The following is a 21,451-nucleotide window of genomic DNA, read 5'->3' as shown; positions in this document are numbered from 1 at the left end:
GCATGTGATTTTGATATTGACTGCATAACGCATAATTGTTAGTTAACATCGAGGGCTAAATCACGCTTACAAGTCTGTGAAATCCGTGAAATGTGTGAAATATTTGTTATCCGTGAACTTATAGAGATTATATGCTTATATATCTAACAGTGTATGGAAAGTCATACAACAAGTTTAAAAAGAAAACTTATATAGGTAGGAAAACATATATAGGTACAAACTTACTCAAATATAAATTTCTTAGATTTTGTAACATTGTAAAATGTTTGTGAATATGTTATAAAGACTCAACTCTTATTAGACGTAGTAAACAAATTAATGTAAAAATATGCCTGTATTTGATGTGTTGGTTGACAAATAGCGGTTGGTGACCATATAAGCATAAATATTATAAAATTAAACGAATTTTATTGGTGACGTTTTATTTAGATTTTTTTGCGCTCTATTCAATAAACTAATAGAAAATTATCATTGATGAAATATTATTCCGGGATAAAATTTTTCACTGATTTTCTTTTATTTGGCTGCATTTAAAAGGCAATCTATATTAATATATATATATATATATATATATATATATATATATATATATATATATATATATATATATATATATATATATATATATATATATATATATATATATATATATATACGAGTATATATAATTCTACGAAGAAAATTACTTACTTAAGGTAGAAGAGAAAAAAAACAAAATTTCTTTTTTTTTTTAATTTTATTTTTATGTTTGTGGGATTTTTAAGATTTATATTTATTAATTTAACACTGCCGTAAAGAAGCATATTTTTTATTTTTATTTTACTTTAAAAGTTAGTTTTTTAATTACGACGGAATAGAAAATTTTCCACGTAATCTACAAATTACTGTCCAAAACCCGTGAAATTCGTAAAATTATTGTTAATATTTTAATATTAGATTTCAATGAAATCCGTAAAATCTTATTGGTTGTGTGAAGTCTGGCGTACCAATTTGGGATGGTGATTTGCCCCTCGAGTACAAATGGCAGAAAGCTTCAGTTGCCTCGAATACCGTTTGGGAAACGATGTAGAAATATAAATAATATTCTGTGGCGATTGTAGAGTGAATTTTCGTCAGTGTGTTTTTGAATTTAACCAAATCCTGAGACCTAAATGATATGCGCGTTAATTCAACATTGTTTCCTGTTGTACCCAATACCATTTAAATTCGTATGCGCGCGTGTGGAGGTAATCGTTCTGTTTTTTCTTTATTTAGTATAGCGTGCCTAACTGTATTGTATCGATAATTAAATCCATTTTTTATTAGCTGCCGATGAACTATGCGTGAACCAAATTTATAAACGGATTTCTATGAAAACCATTCGTTTTTTGATTAGTAATATTGTCTTTTTTTAAAACATTCTACTCGCCAATCGCAAACCGAAATTCTAATTTCCCTTTCAGTAGATAATGGAACTTTATCCCAGCAGGTTTGGTTCGAAAGGTAAGGCCATGCATTCGCAGCGGCTGCTGGTGTGAAATATGCAAATTACTATGCATTTTGGGCCATCATTGTAAGGCAGAAATGCCAGATGGAATGCAAATAGTGCTCGTCATTGCCTGATTGTTATGATGCTTGACAATGTCTCAATTGAAAAGGATTTTTATCTTATTAATTTCTTAAACTCATTCTTTGATTTTTTGTCAAAATATTATATTTTAATTATATTAAACAAAGAGAACAAATTATAATAAACAAATGACATTTTCAAATGTGTTCATGTCCTTGTTTGACTTATGTTTTGCTAGATGTTTGGTGTTTAAAAGAGTAAAATTAAAGAATTTACGTGGTTTATAGACATTAAAAACCCTATTAAAAAGATACATTATGATTGTGGCATTGTAAAATTTGGAAATGCTGTAATATACTACCATAACAGAAAATCCGTCTTTGAAACTTTCGAGACAATCGGTATAATTTGTATTTTGATCACAATGTTCCGTGCAATGTTCAGAGCTAATAACCCTATATATCATTCGCTCGTCATGTTAAAACACAAATTAGTAGCGTTGCAGTAATTATTTTGTTTTAATTGGACAGTTTTATCGAGTCATAATTTTTCTATTTTACCTCATAAAATTAAAATTTAGATGATTTTTAAAAATGCTATTGAATTTTTGACGCACACATTTTAGTTGTCGTAAATTTCCAACGAAATTGTCTTCCTTTTCTGGCGTTTCGTTTGTTTAGCGAACAATAAAGCTCTCTCGTATACTGTTCGCACATCCTGGTAAAGTTTAGCAAAGCTCGCGCTAGAATTACGGTGATTGTTTCCGGTAGTCCATTAAATTTATGAACTGCCGCATCTGTTAAGTTCCATTAAACATAATAATATTCTCGACGCACGTGCAAGAGTCAACAGTTTATCAAATTAGCAATCAAACTTTCATATGGAAAAATTTGGATATTTGTTGAAAATGTTATAAAAACTAGCAGGGAACAAAAATTGTACTGCGTATGTAAGCATCACGATAGAAAACCTACTATTGTTGTTTACCCTGTAAGTTATATAAAAAATCCAAATTTCTTTGCCGATGTTGGATTTTCAGCCTGTGGTGTCGGATGTTTTGTTAAATTTCTTCGCGTTATACATGGTGTGAATGTTGGCGAATGATTTGGCATGGGGTAAAGTTCTTTATGATGTTCGGTCGATCGCTAGCTCAGCACTTCGTTTTCAATTCCTTTTGAATTTTATCATTAGAGCTAAACAATAATAGACGCCGTCTAAACAATATAAAAATAAAAAACTGAATTTCATAAAATGATCATATCTCTGTACCAACGCAATGTATAAAAAAAAAACAAATTCATCACGCATTACATTCATACCCTGTAGAGCGAGAAGGATTTTTTTAGACAACTTCTTCGGGATTTTACTTTACCTGCCGTTCAACTTAAATTAGAGGTAATTTATTTATTCTGTTTTGTTTGCATGCACCGCAAGTTAGGTATACTCGAAAAATATTTTTTCTATGACTGAAGCGCAAGTGGTCCATATAAACAAAACAATTTGGGTGATTCGCCCCAAGATGTCTAAGCCACATCTTCGGCGAAGAATGACAAACGGTTTTGAATACGAAATTGTATTTTGACTAGACTGGCAAACGATCGATGAACCTTCTATCCTTTACCACAAGACAATGTAAATTTAATTAAAGCTGCGTCGGAGGCGGGTTAAAACGATTTTAGTTAACTTTTGCGAAGCTGATTAATGATTCGGAGTATCAACTTTAAATTGCATTGGGGTTGAGTTACTTAATGGTGCTGAAAACCATAACTCTTAACAATAAATACCTGGATAAAATATTGCTTATAGACCACACCCCTAATAATAATTGTCTGTTTTCTATTGCTGGATTTTGGTTGGAAATTCTTGGACCGCAGTGTTGAAAAATACTTTGAACTAGTATATCGTATTATGACATAATCTGCTGATTATTATTTACTTCTGAATTTGTAATGACCCCACCATATATAAAAAATCAAATGGGAAACATGACAAAAAAAGCATGTGTTCGCATCTCTTTACCATGTGGGCGAATTTTTCCTTTAAGTCGTTTTGGTATTTCAGAAATGTATTTATGCACCTATCATTCAGCCATCCCAAAATGTTTTCATTGTTTTTTTCGAAAATTCCAAAAAAAATAGATTGATAAGTATATCGGAGTGATACTTCGTCTTACTCAATAAACCAGTTCCTTTTCATTCCAACATTTTAAAAATTGCAGCCTCAAATTTTGTAGTCGTTCAATATGAAGTTGTACGAACGTAACATAAATGTTGACACTAGAATTTAAAATAATCTCGCAGGAAGTCGTTTTGATTTATTTAGTTTAGCGCCAGAAAATTTTAAAGCAATTTCGGTTTAGACAATCCGCATATAATGATATCTCCATATCGAGGTAAAATCGCCTAAATTATTCAATGGCGTTCAAAGCCGAAGGTCTAAATATAGAGCAATCAACCTGTCGCAGATATGATTTTGTCTCCATTTAGAAAAAGCTTATAGCTAGACGCATTTCTATAAAAATAATATAGAGGGCGTCGTCGGAGCGCATTAAATCTGGATAAAGGTTTTTCTATTGGTTATTTTCGCACTGCATTTTCTATTTTTGTAGAGCTATTTGAAACGACCGCAATTGAGGTGGGAAAAATAGGCAACACAGGTTCGGTTACAAATAAAGTCCAAATGAATACTTTGACAAGTAGTATCACGTATGTTATAAACGAATCCGGACATCCGGACATGTGCGAATGTTGAAGGTATTTTGTTTGAACCAGAAAGTTTTGTTCCACCTCACATTTGCCTTCTACTTCAATTTCGTCCGTTTGATCGCTCCCTCTTTGTGCGCTTGTTAATACGTATTTTAGCGCATCATGTTGTAAACGCTTCGTATTAAATTAAGGAGAAACGAATTCAACTTTTATCGTGTTAATTTTCACAGGAGGGGCTGTATTAAAATTAATGCGACATTATCTAACTGAGGCGTTAATATGAAACACCCCTGCGGCGTTAATGTCTCGTTTAATAGTCTGTTTTAAATTGTGTACCAAAATTTGTTATTAAATTTTGACGCGGTACAAAGTCAATTGTTGTTCGAAAATATAGCGGAAATGAAACTCGCTCATTAATGTATTGGTTCGGAACTAGTGACTTTTAGAGATTTTAAGAATGAAGAGGAAATTTGGTAGCGTGAACTATTTTGTGTACGCCTGGCCACGTTTTCAGTCACTAATAACTGCACCATTGTTTCATAAAATATTTACATAATGGTGTAATAATAATAATAAGTTTATTTATCAATCAATATCAGCCACAATATCACGACTACATTATAACGCTATCCATTCATTCATTCAAAAAAAACGTTAAAAAAATAAAACGAAAGATTATTTTGTGGAAGTGAGAGTAAAATAATTACGATTATTTGATAAATAGACTAAAATAACACCAAAGAAATACTTCTTGTGGGTATATTATGTAACAATTTTTTAGACCACACTTTAGTCACGATATAAGCGGAGCAAGTGTTTAATAAACGAGTGTCTGATACGTCAAAACAGCACGAATAAATAAATTCACGTGTAACTTAACCGCAATGTTTGCCTTTCGTGTTTATAACACCAAACAAAACGACCCTTTTCGCGTCCTTGTCATTTGCTTTTACTCAAAGTTGCTTTGACATTATTGTGAAAATTTCTTATTAAAATTGCAACAGGACATTATTTCATTGCATGTTTTTAAACTAATATTTCTTCAAGTTTCAGCAATATTGCTTTTTTATGAAGGTATTTATATCAATTCGCCAGAATATAAAATTGCTGCCATATAAAGGGACGCCACGGTCGCTTTTTAAAAACTTTATATTGACTTTCAAGCAAGCCTTGGAAACTTTAATAAAACTTACCCAGGTCTCTTATAGCACTTTTGGCTCTTGCATTAAAATCTAAGATAATTTTGGTTGTAGAAGTTACTAGAAAAAGTATTTATAAAACTTACAAAACACTTTAAAACTAAAAATAACGAAGAAAACATAACCTCATTTTTCAGTTTTTGTTTAGTTATTTGTTGGTGCAAGGCAAGTTTTCTAGCGAAAGTTTAGACTTAAACTAAAGATGCTTTTTAAAATTGTGCAAACGAAAGAAAAGAAATCAATCTTCGACCGTCGCGTGAGAGTCCAGGTTTTACGTAGTAAGTTATAAAACCCCAAGAGTAAAACTATAGCAATAAAGTTTTTAAGAACGCTTTTGAAGTAACCAACACCAATAGTTTTGCAGAAAAATTAACGAATGCATTTTGGATGCAATTCATTCGAATCCTTATAACACTAATAACACCAATCGTCTTCCTAGAAAACTACAAAAACTGTTGTGAAAAAACTAAAGTTTCTTATATACCCGTTATAAATGTCCTTTAGCTAGTTACTTGCGCCAGTGTTTAATGAAGCTGACTCTTTGCAGTGATGCTTTGCGTATACCCGATAAGTGCATAATTCAGTTTTTTAGAGAAAGCTAATTTTTTACTCCATACACCGAAAATACCCCCTGACGCACTGATCAAGCGTGTCAAGTCAACTCAAACGTTTGTCAGTTCTGATTATCATGTCACACGTCAATGAATGTATTGGTGCTGTTCCGCAAAAATGCGCCCAAAAACTGATGGCGTTAGAAAGAGTACAGCATGGAATGCTTTGACAAACTTCTTTAGTTACTCGTTTATTTAGCACTCTCTCAGCTTGTGCCAAATCAAATCAATCTTATTAAATTCTTATCTTTTAAAACGCGAAAAAATCGAGCCAAATTGTCTATCTTAGTAACGTAGTGTGACGAATCTTCTAAGTTGATTTTTAAAGTCTTTGATATAAAAATTATGTTTAATTTTTTCCCATTGTGAATTTTTTCTCAGTATTGACATTGTAGGGCTAAAGCTAGCGCCCACGTGGTGTGAAAACGTCTGAAACTCGAAACCGCGGCGTCTGTTTTGTCGCCGTTTTTCTTTCTAATCAATAATTCCCGTACGAAGTGCGTGATGTTCGCAGTAGAACGTGCCGGATAAGTTCGGCCATGTATAAAGAAAGATACACGGCCGATATAGTTCGTGCCACATTTTGAAAGAGGTGATAACGCGCTCAATAACTGGATATATAATGTAACGGAACCGTAGTCGGTTATTTTAACATTTTTTTCCTAGACGACGATGGGGATTGGGGTTCTGATAAGAGTTCAATGTTCAACAGTTGTAAAAATTTTCTAATTAGTACCTAGGACAGACAAAATATAAATATATATATTATTAGGTTGTACTAATTTTTTTAAATTATAAGCAAATGAGTTGGGTGCCCGTTATGAATTTCGACTATAATCTAAGCTATAAATACAGGGCGATTCAAAAAAACACTGCGCTGCACTGTTAATTTCTAGAGCAAACAGAATGTTAAACAATGTTGTTAGTTTTGTTAATAAATAGACTTGCGTCCTTCAAAACATACTTAAAGGGTGATAAATTGGTTAAGGCTTTCGCGGCCCGTTGATGAGCTATTATCTTGATTCGGGTTTAAAGGCCGTCGTCGGTTGGAATTACTTCCTAACGTTTCGCTAGCACGAGTGGCGAGCTTCTTCAGAGGTCCTTCCATCTCCGATGTTGGACGTAGGCAGTCTACGTCCAACATCATAGATACATAATAAAAAATAGTGGGCCCAGGTGACTACCCTGAGGGACTCCAGACGTTGCATGAAACGTGTCTGACACATGTCCAGTAATCGACACAGTACTCTCTCTCTCTCAGAAATATATGATTGTGACCACTTCACAAGTGGGCTGCACACTCCCACCTCAGCAAGTCTCGTCAACAACAGTTGGGTACACCATGACACCACCCTTCCACAATTCGGCGACACACTATGACCCCCATTTTTATGTTCATATTCTACTTGGTTTTTATTTCGACTATAGCTAAACACAAAAGATTTATCACTATTAAAATGTCATTTATTTTTTATAGTTCAGTTATATATTCCTTCTAAGGCTTGCTGAAGATTTAGACAGTCAATGTAATTTTTACTTAAAACTTTAATTAAAGCTTGGTTGCTTATTAAACACTTTGAAACACCTGACGTTGCTTAATAACATACCATGAAAATATGGAATATCCGATAAGTCATGTGATATACCGATATTATTGATTTTTTTTTGCCTTTTTAAACAAAACCTAGAGTACATTTTAGGGGCTTTTCCAACGCATTTGTAAGCTGAATTTTTTTTAATTTAGGAGGTTCGCAAGCTATAATTACTTGTTGACTGAAAATCAGACCCACGCGTGATGTGACTAGGGTCAATATTCTCGTAGGTTTAAAAACAAACCAAATTTAATTCGTAGCCAGTTATTAAGAATTAGATCATCGAATTCCATTCCACGGAGTCAGGCAATTGAACCTGTCATTAAAGAAAAAAGACAAATTAGTTTGCGCGGTTCAGTCCTTAACGGTTGTGACATTAGGAGTGGTACTTTTTATTAAAGCAACAAGAAATTTAAGGAGGTGAATTCGTGATGCTTCAAAATTGCGCTTTTAAGATGCCAACCAGTCGAATAGAGTCAACACCGATGTATTTCCGACAGACGTAAATTTTACTTTCACGATCCCCGTAGTTTATGAATCTGGGAAGGTCCATTCAATTTAACTAGATGAAGCAAGACGTTTACATCCGTCCATTACAGATGTCGACCACTTTACAATGCTATTATCTCTGACAATGCACTTTGGGTCCATTATTTTACACGAATAGAAGTGTTAACTCGGCGATAAATCTGATTAGATTTCATTTAAAGAAAATATGCTTAATAATAGAATTTTATCAATGGTATTAAGTTCGGTAACTCGATAAGTAGGGCTCGTTAGTGTGGAGCTCCTTCACCTATGCATACGTGATTTTATTCTAATAAGCAAACTACACAACATTTCTTTTACACTTTTTTTCTTTCTTTTGGATGAAAAACTGGGGCGCTTCTTCTCCGGGTTCATTTGTATGCTTGATTCTGACCTATCTCTCTTCCGCTGAGGAGAGAAGGCAGGGACGGAATTAACATTATTGTTGATTTTAAATTTAAGCATGCCTCTTTAGATAATGATGATATTTATTATTATTTTTAGACGTTCTAAAAAAATTGTCTTCCTTAAATGAAATAGTATTTATTTCTGATGGATTATGCAGTATTAATTATTTCATGCTTATTATACAGTGTCACCACTACTTTAAGAAATTTTAATTCTGGGGATAGTTTGTGTATTTGTGTAATTGGTTTTTGTTAATATCTTATCTGGCTCCATTTTAATTTCTAAATATACCGTTTTAGAGGTTTAGCAAAAAAAAATAAATCAATCAATTAATCAATAAAGTTTTCAGACATTTGCCCTCGCCTGTCAAAATAGACATGTTTTATTTAAAAAAATATTTAAAAATGGGGTAACTTTTGTAAATACTGGAAAAAGGTGTTTCTTTTCAATGTTTTACAGTTGTGTGAATTTGGGTGCAATAATTAGACAATTTTTTTTCACGTTTTTCTAACCCAACTTCGAATTACTTGGATAGACTAGACTGGATAATTTAATAAGCTTAACATTTATTTTATTTACATTAAACATGCCATTTCAAAGAAATTCATCAAATGGATCTATCGAAAAAGCTGATGTAAAGTTGATATAGTTTTAACATTTTAAAGTCAAATAAAGTTTAGTTGATTTTATTAGAATTGAACGAGGTAACTGACTTAAACAAAAACAATTCAAAAGATAAATTTGTGCAACTGAGCAATAAAATTTATCAATATTTTCAAAAATAACCTAACTTTTCAATATTTTGCCAAGTAAAGGGCATGTGTTTCAATAGAAGTATTTATTGTTTTTGTCGAACAAACTATCCCACAGATCCAAATTTGCTAAACCTCTAAAACTGTATAATTGATAGGTATTAACAAAATCCATTACAAGCACTGCTGTCATAACCGTTTTAAATAGAAGTCTCCAATAGGAAATTTATTAATGTTTCAATAACAATATTTATTTGTCAAGAAAAACACAAAAATATATAAAAAAGACATTTTGTTGTATTGTATATTGAATAATTTTTTCTTAGTATATGAGACAAGGTTGCCGTAGAAGATAAAATCTATACAAACTCCTCCAAAATTTATTAGTATTCTTTCCTTCTATACATACATATTTTCACTTACCTATGAGATATGTTATTAATATTATTAAAAAACTTCGGAAGTGAACCAAAAATTTTAAAAATTCACGAGAAACTACCGTGACCTAACCAACAAAATGGCTATAACTTTCAGGTTTATGAAGACTTCAAAGGTGAAGAAAAGAGCATTTTTAATCTTTTTCTTTCTAATACTTGCAATTTCCTACATTTTTAGTTACTTCGATTTTTCAAATATTTCATCTACCGACGGAAATCAAAAAGAAAATTCAAAATTAATAACCGGGACTCGGGACACGTCACGTCCATATATACAATTTTGCGAGCAATAACAAACAGCATTTCACGTCGTTCGTATGGGTAATTTCCCGGATCTGGGAAAGCGGGTCGCATTTCCCCGTGGATGACCTTAATGGAGCGGAATAGAAAGTTCATCAAGAAATGTGCATCGTTTAATTATTGGATTTCGGCTGAACGTTCAAAATGCTTCGAATATTACTTTTAGGCACGTAAAGCGATAACCGTAATGGTTTGCTCAAGAAAATTAATCCGGACGAAGGAAAAACAATCCCAAACAATCTTCGAGTAATTGAATAGTTTTGTGGAAAAAATTTACTAGAAGCATATAAAGTTTCTTCTTTATTTCAATAAAAAAATATAAAGCTATTAACTTGAACCAATTTTTTTTCGTATTTTTCGATATTTGTTGTTTTCTATTTATGGTTTTCGTTTAACAATTACTATTCCACATGCTGTATGTGGAATAGTGCGTCGACGTGCCATGGCTAAAGTAAATGGTTCTTTACATCTTCCTATTTGCAAAAAAAAAAATGAATTGTGTCTTGTTTCGCAATGTTCATTAAATGCTTTCGTTCAAGTATTAATACATATGAAAATACTATTTTAATTACTTACTAATGGCGTATTAAAAATGGCGCAACAAAAATTGTGCGTCTTTAGATACCTCGGTTATGCGTTAGCTTGTCGAAAAGGTGAAAACTGGTCTGGTTAGGGGTGTTTACGTTAAATGCAGTGTCGTAGTCAGTTTTCTTGTTAAACTTGCACATGTTGAAATATAAAGTCGAGTATAAACTAAACCTGTTTTCTTTTATGGAACACCCTGTAGCCTTGTAATACTTTTTATAGTTTGTTTTGAGTTTTTCAAAAATGTGTAACACAGCAGAGCTATTTCAAATCTTTACTTTTTTTTTAAATATTTGTACTATGTAATATTTGGTTTTTGATCTCTGATCTATGTGAGCTCTCCATTTAAAATACTTTCTTGGTTTATTCCTTATATGGGAAAATTGCAAGAACTTTAATTTCTTAAATGGGTATGTGGTCATATTATTTTTCAACCTAGTACTGTAAAATATTTCTGCACACCCATCTCCGACATACCTCATCTTCTTGTTATTTTTCCACTGAAACATGCACCAATTTAAGTTCTGGACATGCAGGGTGTTCGAAAAATTGAAGAAAATGCGGAGTTTTCAGGGTATTTCGTTGAAAGAAAAATTAATAACTAAACAAATATTCACTCGATTCTCATGAAATTTGGTAATGTTATTTTGCGTCTTAAGTGGCTAATGGAGCCTTTATAGATTCAAATTATTAAGTCCAGTGGTGTCCATAACATAAAGAACACTACAAGAAATGTTGGAAATGTCACATTCTCACTCGACGTAACGGTTTTGGGCTGGGATTATGAAGAATCAAGTTCTTATATGGTCCACGTTAGGACGTAAAATTCGAGGTCTATTTCTTATACCTTCACGAGCATTTACTATTTTATTTCTTAATTCTTCTTTAATTCTTAAAGGTTTCTATGGGAGTAGCCTAAACCATCGTCTTAAGGTGTCCCTTTTCATATTTTTTAACAAAAAATCGTCTTCTAATATATTCGTCCATGTTTCGAATACTCTGTATAAAACAAAAATGTTAACAAAATGTATAATATGCAACAATACAAATTACTGTTGCTATTCGTTTGCGATCTTGGTTAGTTTATATTTTTTATATATTTTAAAAAAAGTAACAAAGAAAATACAACAATTAAAGCTGAAAAGGGTTAGGGTTAAAAGTTGTAGGTATTTGAGATCCGTTTTAGTTTTAATTGTTTTTTGTCACTTGATTTTTTTTATTTCTTTACATACACTTATATTTTTTCTTTTTTATTAATATTTTTATTTCATATTTCTTTAAACGTTTCTCTTTTGAAATTGAACAAAAAATATCTCTTGTGACCTCTTAGGCCCTGTAATTCAATGATTTCTTTCTGTTGATTTGTTTTCCAACCGCCGATTTCATATCAGGAGTGGCAAGAATTTCCGAGAAACTGTATTCTTTTGAGGGAGTCACCCCAGTGATTATACGACTCTTCAGAACAGCAATAGGCACATCAGTATCTGAATTAGAAGCGTTTGGAACATTAGTTTCCTGTTCATGTTGAACTCCTTCTTGCTGTGTGGGAAGGAATTACAGTTTTATCAAACTGTACCTCTAAATATATGAGTAATATTATCGATTTTCATGCATCTCCCCAAACTGGCGTGAAAACTTCAGAAAAACTTTCTTTGTTCATTTTCCTATTTGTGAATTTATCCCAATAACGCAACAACTCCTCATCCCAAAAATGTTCGAAAGAATGGAACACCATTTTGTCGAGGAGTTGAAGTTCACGTGTGATATTTGAATTAATGCATAATAAGTGAATTCCGAGTTGGTCGGCAGCATTAACAATTGAATGTCGAATAAACTTGGAAAAATGACTGAGCCATTCAATAAATAAGGTAGTGGTCATGCTACCTTTTGGAGACATCATCCACTTGAGATCCCGGAGGAAATCCGTCGTGGATGGTTTGCGCAGGTAACAATCTTACAATTTTCAACGTGTTCTGGATTAACCATATGGATTCGCTTGTTCCCATTTTTCTCAATAACTGTCTGTGGATGTAGTCTGCTTCCCTTTTCATCCATGCTGTGTATATCTTTATGGGTTGATGTTATCAAGTTTTTCAAAATAGTCGCTAACAATGAAGAGAGACACGGAAGGATGTCACTTGATAAATGCTTTATACGGGTCATGTCCAGCAATTTTTTTCTCATTGTTGAAAGCGCTAGAAATGCCTTGGTGTCTTTATGGTCAAGGGAAATCCTCTGCCAGAAAATTTAATGATTTTCCGAACTAAATCAATTTCATGTGCTTCATACAAGATAGACTTTGTTTCTCGTATAACTGGTAAATTTTACGCCGTATTATATCTTGGATCATTTTTATCTACACTCGAGAAAATGTCAGCATCGCTTCTTTTTGTCCTCACTGAAATGGGATTATTCGCAATTTTCTTACAGTTGATGTTGGAATTTTCGTCAATGTGGCCGTGTCTTCTAAAGATGCTTACTTGCTGGCACCACTTTCAATGAGAGTCAAATAAACATTGTTTATAACTTCCTTAGTCTCAATAGAATAGTGTTTTCTAGATTTGGGCGGGAGCATCTCCTAAGATACACTAGACTCGCACATATTTTGCATAATTCGCACACGTTTCAACACACGCTGTATTACACACGAAATAATAATGATTACTAATAAACTAAAAATAAGTAGTATACCAAACCAAAGAATATAAACACAGGTAGGTATAAAATTATTTTCTATTACGGACCACAATTTTACCTGAATTTAAATTCCGAAACTTTAGGTAATAATCTTGTTGCATTGTATGTTAATGACTACCCTTGGATAATCCGATTCAAAAGCAATTGGTCACTTTCTTATATCTATGAACAGACCATAACAGACCAACACATAGATGGCGCCATAATACTTATAAATTCTTTTTTATTGTTAAATGGGTGTATGGGCCTTGTTACCCACAAGGACCTTGGTGCTGGTCCATCTCGGACATCGACTCAAGTTGCGCGCTCAATCTTTTGTGCTAATTTCGATCTACATAAACAATATCCGGAAGGATAAATAACAGGATTAGGCTGGTCGCCTGACGTCACACTGGGATGCTGCCGCCGCTGCTGTCTGCTGCAGGACGCGGTAACGATCCGCACTCGGGGCGTAGCGACGCCCACGCAGAGTCGTCGAGACGCCGCCGTTTTCCAGCAGTAACGGCGGTCCTGCTGCTCGGACCTGTTGGTCTCGAGTGCCGCTCTTGAGTTGCGAAAACGCGCGTTACTCAAAAAAAGAAAAACGCGATTCCTTTCGGTGTCTAATTAGTATTCGTACGCCGGGTAAATATTCCATTTGACGGAACCGCGCTTTTGTTGCATTATTCTCACCGTCCGGTTAAACAGTGGTTAATTTTTTCATTCGAATTTTCCATCGCATATATATAACATATATTTATTTGCGGCAGTGTTTTTTTTGCGTATCGCGAAAATTTTGCGTGTTAACCTTCTTCTTTGTACTCTTGGAACGCGATGGCAAAGCACATTCGACCCCAACGACCTTGAACATCCGGTTATCTTGGTCGATAATCACGGTGCGCTTGAGCCGAAACTTTTAGTAACAGATTTTATACCGCTTGAATGAAAGTATAGGTAATAAACTTCGAAAAGTCGATCTCAAATGTCAAATTATTCGTTGGATTTAGTTTTATGTTACCCGGAAATGTTGGTTATCTTATCACATATTCTAAGGGAGATATTTCCCAAAGAGGTCAAGGTTCACCGCAGGTTACACCTGACCTTCAAAAGATGGAATGTGCGCCTAAGTAAATTTATTGCGATGGTTTTCGATCATTTCAAATCATTCTCGCTTTCTTATCAGTAATTTCGTTGCAATTGAAGAATCAGATTTTGATTTGGCTAAAATCAAACAAACAAGTCATACAAAAGAGGTAAGAAAGGTAAACATTCAATTTTCACAAATTCATTCAAACTAACGAAACATAATAACAATAATTCGGATTCGGATTCTCTGCTCTCTCTTTTGTGCAAAGAGAAGCCTCACAACGCACAGTGGTCTCGGTCACAAATCCCAGCACTGTTGGATTTGTACCAAAATTGATATCTGGGGTTTGACGAGCTCTCTGATCCCTAACATGCTCAAAAAAATGCCACTTAAAAATAGCGGCTCACTTTTGGCTCATTTGACAAAAAAAAATTGACCCATGTAAAGTTGTAATAAGTAATAAAAATAATGACCTATGAAGGGTGGGGGAGGAGGATTAATTATAAGGGTTATGTTGAGAAACAAAATTTAGAAAATATTTACAAATTGTATTAAATATATTTATTGCTACCAGAAAAACTAAAAGATATTTAAGTATTTCTAATTAAGTTAAATTTACTTATTATTACTCGGAATTTAAGTATTCCGAATTAAGGTAAATTTAAAGACAACTATCTAATTATTATTCTGAATCACTCTCACTCAACTCGGAATCAATTTGAAAGTCACTATCTTCATCTGAGTCAGGTAGAGAAATCTTTCTTTGGAAGCTTCCTAAGGCTAGAGATATAAGGATCGAAGAATACAAAACAAAAAAAAATTGAAAACATCTTCCATTGTTTTTATACGAGAAAACTTTCGAGAGAAGTCCTCACGATAGATCTTTTTGTCTTTATTTCTGGCCTCTTGAGCCGCCTCCGATAACTGTCCAATTGGTAATAGCGCATTTTCTACTACTTGTTTTCCATGTATTAATACTTTATGCACAAATTTTTGCTCGGTCCTGTTGATAGCTTGCAACTTCTGTCTGATTTTGGAAAATAAAGTAGAAAATGACGCCTTCGTGTCTTCACGAATATCTCTCGTTTTTCCACTACGTTCAGTAATCACCTTTTTCAGACGATTCAATAGATCAGATAACCCGTCTCTTAGGCAGTCCTTCACCATTTCATAAATATCCTTTCTAGTATGAACTAGTTTCTGGCAGGGGAGCCTGAAACAAAGAAACATATCTGTTTTAATTTTCTATATAAGATATTGCATGTAGTATGTCATATTTTGTGAAATCTGTACTTGATTTTAGAACGAGAAAATCATTAAAATATATTCCAATTCTTGCTTTATTTTTAAACAATTAAAAATAAAATTTACATACCTGATGGAGTTCCATAATAGCAAAAGACTATGAAATAACTTAAGTCCAAATCAAATCAGTTTATTTTATAAAAAAGTCACAATCTAAAAGTCTCTGAACACTACCACTCTCGAAAAACGCTAAATTACAACTAATATTAAGGTGGTAAAAGCCAATTATTTAAGGACTTTCCCATTATTGGGAGGTAATCTAGACCCTATAATAAAGTCTGTTCATAGATATAAGAAAGTGACTAACTGATACGAATTAAGGAAAGACCCGGGCAAGCTGTAAAAATGAAATATGGCCGAACAGGCCCATACTTTGCTTAGAATTTATTTATTTATTTTGTTAGGAAAAATACTAAACAATATTTATAAATCTAATATAAACTTACAAATTATTTTTATTACCTACTTAAATTACTTAAAATTATTAACATAATATATAAGTATCACTATCGCTATCATCGCCTGTTCTAATTATTATTTGTTCTATATTATCATACATATTGTCACTTTCATCTACACTCGAGAAAATGTCAGCATCGCTTCTTTTTTCATCGCTGAAATGGGATTATTCACAATTTTCTTACAGTTGATGTTGGCATTTTCATCAATGTGGCCGTTTCTTCTAAAGATGCTTGCTTGCTGGCACCACCGTTCAATGAGGGTCAAATAAACATTGTTTATAACTTCCTTAGTCTCAATAGAATAGTGTTTTCTACATTTTGGCGGGAGCATCTCCTGAGATACACTAGACTCGCACATATTTTGCATAATTCGCACACGATTCAACACACGCTGTATTACACACGAAATAAGAATGATTACTAATAAATTTAAACTAAGTAGTATACCAAACCAAAGAATGTTAAACACAGGTAGGTATAAAATTATTTTCTATTACGGACCACAATTTTACCTGAATTTAAATTCCGAAACTTTAGGTAATAATCTTGTTGCATTGTATGTTAATGACTACCCTTGGATAATCCCATTCAAAAGCAATTGGTCACTTTCTCATATCTATGAACAGACCATACCTATTATGATCGGTTATCAGGCGACTTAGACCACGGCGCGACGCCACAGGCGTGTCCCCAGAAGACAATGTTATCAGAGATTGTTGAGGACCCAAAGCATTGTAAGCATTTATTAGTACCTTGGCGATAAAGATTTTTTTATTATGACTTTACAGAAAGAAGTTTTTATTGAGTTAAAAAAAAAGAAACTTGTCTATCAATTGTCTTCTCAGTTTTAATACTTTGAACTCCAAAATGAAAGGAGTAATTTCGAGGAGTTTGTATTATGGTTGTAATTTCGAGACAAACTTTGTTACTAAAGTTCATAATGATGTTATTATTTTTTTTTATTTTCACTTAACTGTCTATTGTCGAAATCAAAGGGTGATACAACTATAACTCATGACATGACATTAACTCGATTAATTAATAGTAAGTAACATCACCAAGTCGCATTATTTAAAATTAAAAACAGTTTTGGGTTAGTGTAGGAATTTAAAATTAAATTAGCAGAATTTTTCAAGGCGATTAAGTTTTCTGCGCAAAGTCTTGACTGTCATACATTTTTTGTTTTGTTTTGGAAGGTGCCACGGAAAGTTACAAACGGCAAATCGAATCCTGTGCATTGTAATTTTCGTTTAACAATATTTGGGCGTCAGACAATAGTTTGAAAGTATGTAATTAAATATCCAACGTGCTGCACATTATGATTGCAGCGTGAAACCCAATGACCATTGCATAATGCATTAATTATATTTCTGTTGTGTTCGCTTCAAATAGTCACGATTTCCTAGTGTATAGCGTTTTATTTTACAAAAACAATAACGACAATTGACTGAAAATAATTTCGAATTTTAATTAACGGGTGTGTTGAAATTTGAGATTAAAACTCTAGGTGTGTTCACGAACGACATTTTGTTAGAACCTTCGTCCAATGATTTACGCACATATTTTGTGAAAATGTCCAGTCCCACGCCTTCCGTCAACGTGGATTCGTGTTATTAATCAGATATGAAATTGTAAACACCAAACATTACTAAATATAATATCTAAGATACCAGACCATTCCGATTGTTTTTGTTTTATTTTGGCAGCTATTTTGGTTCAATTTGTAATTTCGAAGTCGTAGAATAAAAACATTTGGGAGGACCGATCATATGCGAACACGGATTGATGGAAGGTTTCAATATTTTTTTTAAATTTCCAATTATACCAGGTTTGTGGGTACTCGAAATCTAAAAATGAAAACCCAGCCATGTTGAGTCTGGGAGATCGTATGTCTTGTACACACTTGAATAAAGAATATGGAGCAGAATATGCCGAAAGGGGATTTAAACAACATAAATATTTAACATTTTGTTTTCAAAATTGTACTAAAAAATGCGTAGATCGGGTGTCCGGAAATATCGAGCAAAAAATTACTGGAGAAAGTTTATATTGTATTTTCATATGAATTTTCTTTAATAACTTTTTATCTACTTTGCTTCAATTTAATTTATTAATTTATTAAATTTAGCACACCTACAACTAATTTTCTTTTGTATTTTTAGACCAAATTTGACATAAAACTCAAACGTAATTGTTTTTTCGCTTCTCTCCTGCGTGGGATATTGACCGGTCTCACTGATCTGAAAGTGAAAATCCTACAAAACCTAAAAGGGCCCCTTAGCATACAGAAATTTATTTCAAAAAATAGTTTTAAGCTATGTCCTTCAACAAAGTAGTTCAAAACACTGTCCAAATCTACTGTTAAATTTGATTTAACAAAAATAAACATAAAACCTTAATTTGAACTTTAATATTAATTTTTTGCACATCATTTGCGGACACTCCGTATGTCAGCTAGAAGGGTGTTTAGTCTAATACATAAACAAGGCTGAAAAGTTCTCTAAAACCAACAAAGAATATTTTAGAATGTTTTGTCAAATGCAGCCTTGCCAGATTTACACGAAATCAATTACAATATTGCAAATTTCAAATTTAACCTTCTGTATTTTGTGGCAGATTTAAGTTCTGTCCAAAATTGTTTTGTCTTCATCTACCACCTATTTCTCACCTTAAAAAAACATTCTTTTAGTAAAAATACCTTCTTTTTCGTGACTTAGACAATGCACGAATCTAAATCCAATCTATAATTTATTGTGTCCCAAAAATGACATGCTTTTTGAACGCTGGTTTTTGACATGGGTTAAGACCTTATTTTTCGAATCGGTTTTGCCATCGAAAAACTCGCGAATTTGATTAAGCGCGATTAAACGTGATGAGCGGCGTCGGATTCCTGATGAAAAGTTTGGCACCCGGGGGAGGTGCAAAGAAAAAGTCGGACAAGCAAAACAAATTGGAATTGGCGGTTTGTGGTCAGTGTCAACCGGATGTTGTGCCCCACTGGGACTCGGGTCCAGTTCCGATCACGCCGCCTGCAGCGTTTCTTCCGTCTGGATATAAGAGCAGGTCGTCTTCGTTTCGCAATAAGAAAGGTATTCGAAGGCACTCCTAATACCAGTTTTATATTTATTTTTTAATAAAATGATTTCTCCCCAAAAATTGTCACAACAAAAACTGTATAAACATTTGCAATTATTTTTAAATAGTTTTGGGAAGTTTTTTATTTATATTGTTATAAAATATAGTTGCTTCAAAACTTTTCGTGTTACACTATGAAATATAAATTACTTTTGTACGGAGTGTTTCAAATTTCAACTAAAAACAAAATGTGCTTCATTGACTACGGGTTCAGCTTATTTTGTTTCCCTGATTCAGAATCGAATTTGACCAGTTTCAAATTATGTAATCGTTTTGTTTACAGAAAAACAAGCAAAAATAAATCCTTATTTTACGTGCCAGAATTCACGGAAAGAATGTAATTTTTAATTGTCATCGTGCGTTACAATTCTGTATGTTGCGTCCTTCCAAGTCAAAGTTCAAGAATTGTAGAATACAATAAAAATTATTTTGATACTAAGCACAAGCCACCCTCTAAATGTAAAATTGATGATTACTTTATGGTCAAGAATTTTGACGCTACCCCCGCAGTAAACCAAAAGTTAATATCCAAATTTTGTAGACCTCATGAAAGTAATTATCTTTATTTTCTAACAGATACAACATTTCACTAAGTACACATATGTACCAGATGAGCACAAACAAATAACAGAAAATATTGACGGTAACATGTTTACCAACACAATATAAAACCTAACTAAGTCTTTTAATACTAGAGTAAACTGTCTCACTACAATTGCGATTAATGATGGTGCCTGTAAAAGTAGACTTCTAACCAAAAAGTTTGTGGGTGGACTTAGTAGATAGAACTCGCGACTTAACGTGAAACCAGATGTATGGCGGTAACTTAGAGCAGTCTATGGTACGCTTCCATAATTAAAAAAAAAAATTCTACAGTGTCCATCACACGTCATCGTGATCAGAGTTTCTCTGAAGGAAGTTTTTTTACAATGAAGTTATTTAGTCACAGATATCCAAATTACACGGAACATGAGGCGTGCGATTTGTGATTAGAACCGATTCCAGATTAGATATTTATATATTTTGATTATTATTATTATATCATGATTCTTTCTATAAGTTTTTTTTAATTTTTCCGTAATAACTTATTGGATTATTCATTATTGACTTCTGCTGAACAGTTTATATTGATTGAGAAATCTTATGTTGAACTTATTTGTGTAAGTAGAAATTTGAGTGTGTTGAAATTTATGTCTATTATTATGTTCCTCTATGGCGGGTTATGTTTAAACTTATCTTGGCTTGCATTCATGAAATGATATAGAAAATTACTAAGGATTTATTTAATTATAATTTTAATTATTTGCTATAGCGGTCCCCTCCGTTGCCCCTTAACCCTATAAAACCATTGAAATGATTTCAAAAAGTACTCGTTAAGAAATAATTTAATGTCAAAAAACTCAAAGGGATAGAAAAACTGAAAATGTAAATGTAAAGCAGTCTGTTATTAAACGTATCTGCCAATAGTATTAACGTGTAATGGAAGGAAAAGAATCCCCATTACGCGTCCCTCTAAGTAAAATTTTCCTCATAAAATTGCAGCTTAGATCCAGTTCACTGTTCAGCTTCGGTTTCCGCTGAGCCGGATAATCTAATTTCTCCTGTACAAGCAGATTTGAAGGTTTTTTCAAGAAGCCGTTTTCCCATTGTCCGACATAAATGTCTCCGAATTTGCGTATTATTATCACATTGACAACTGAATGTTCTACAATTTTCGACGAAAACGTATTGATTTGCACAAATACTAACAGTTGCATGGAAGCGCAAAATTTCGGACACAGTGTCTCGGTAAAAATGCCGACCCATATTCCCCAAAATAAGTCTGCAGTTAAAAATTCCGGAGATTTTATTTTTGGTTAATTTTCTATGTCTTTTGTTATTTGTTAGGTATGTTGGTCACGAAAATGTTGGCAGCTAAATTTCATTTGGTTGTATACGAGTCGTTTGTCGTTAAAATTACGTCCTCTTGCATCTTGAATTAAAAAAGTCAAATAAAAACAAAACGTTTTGTATGTTTATTTGTATAGAAAAAAGAAATCTCTTATACAAAATATTAAAAGAAATCATAATAATTAGAACTAGTCTAAAAACTAATTATAAAAATACATTTCTGGATAAGTT

General features: G+C 32.9%; 1 protein-coding gene across 6 annotated transcripts in view; it reads left to right on the top strand.

Annotated features, from left to right (window-relative positions):
- The window catches only part of LOC132703995 (phosphatase and actin regulator 3-like), a 92,174-nt gene that overhangs the window by 63,005 nt on the left and 7,718 nt on the right, over positions 1-21,451 (top strand). The window lies entirely within an intron of this gene.

Source organism: Cylas formicarius, unplaced genomic scaffold (assembly GCF_029955315.1).
Source record: "Cylas formicarius isolate icCylForm1 unplaced genomic scaffold, icCylForm1.1 PGA_scaffold_6__28_contigs__length_40554024, whole genome shotgun sequence".
NCBI lineage: Eukaryota > Metazoa > Arthropoda > Insecta > Coleoptera > Brentidae > Cylas > Cylas formicarius.
This window is presented reverse-complemented; position numbering and strand designations above follow the sequence as displayed.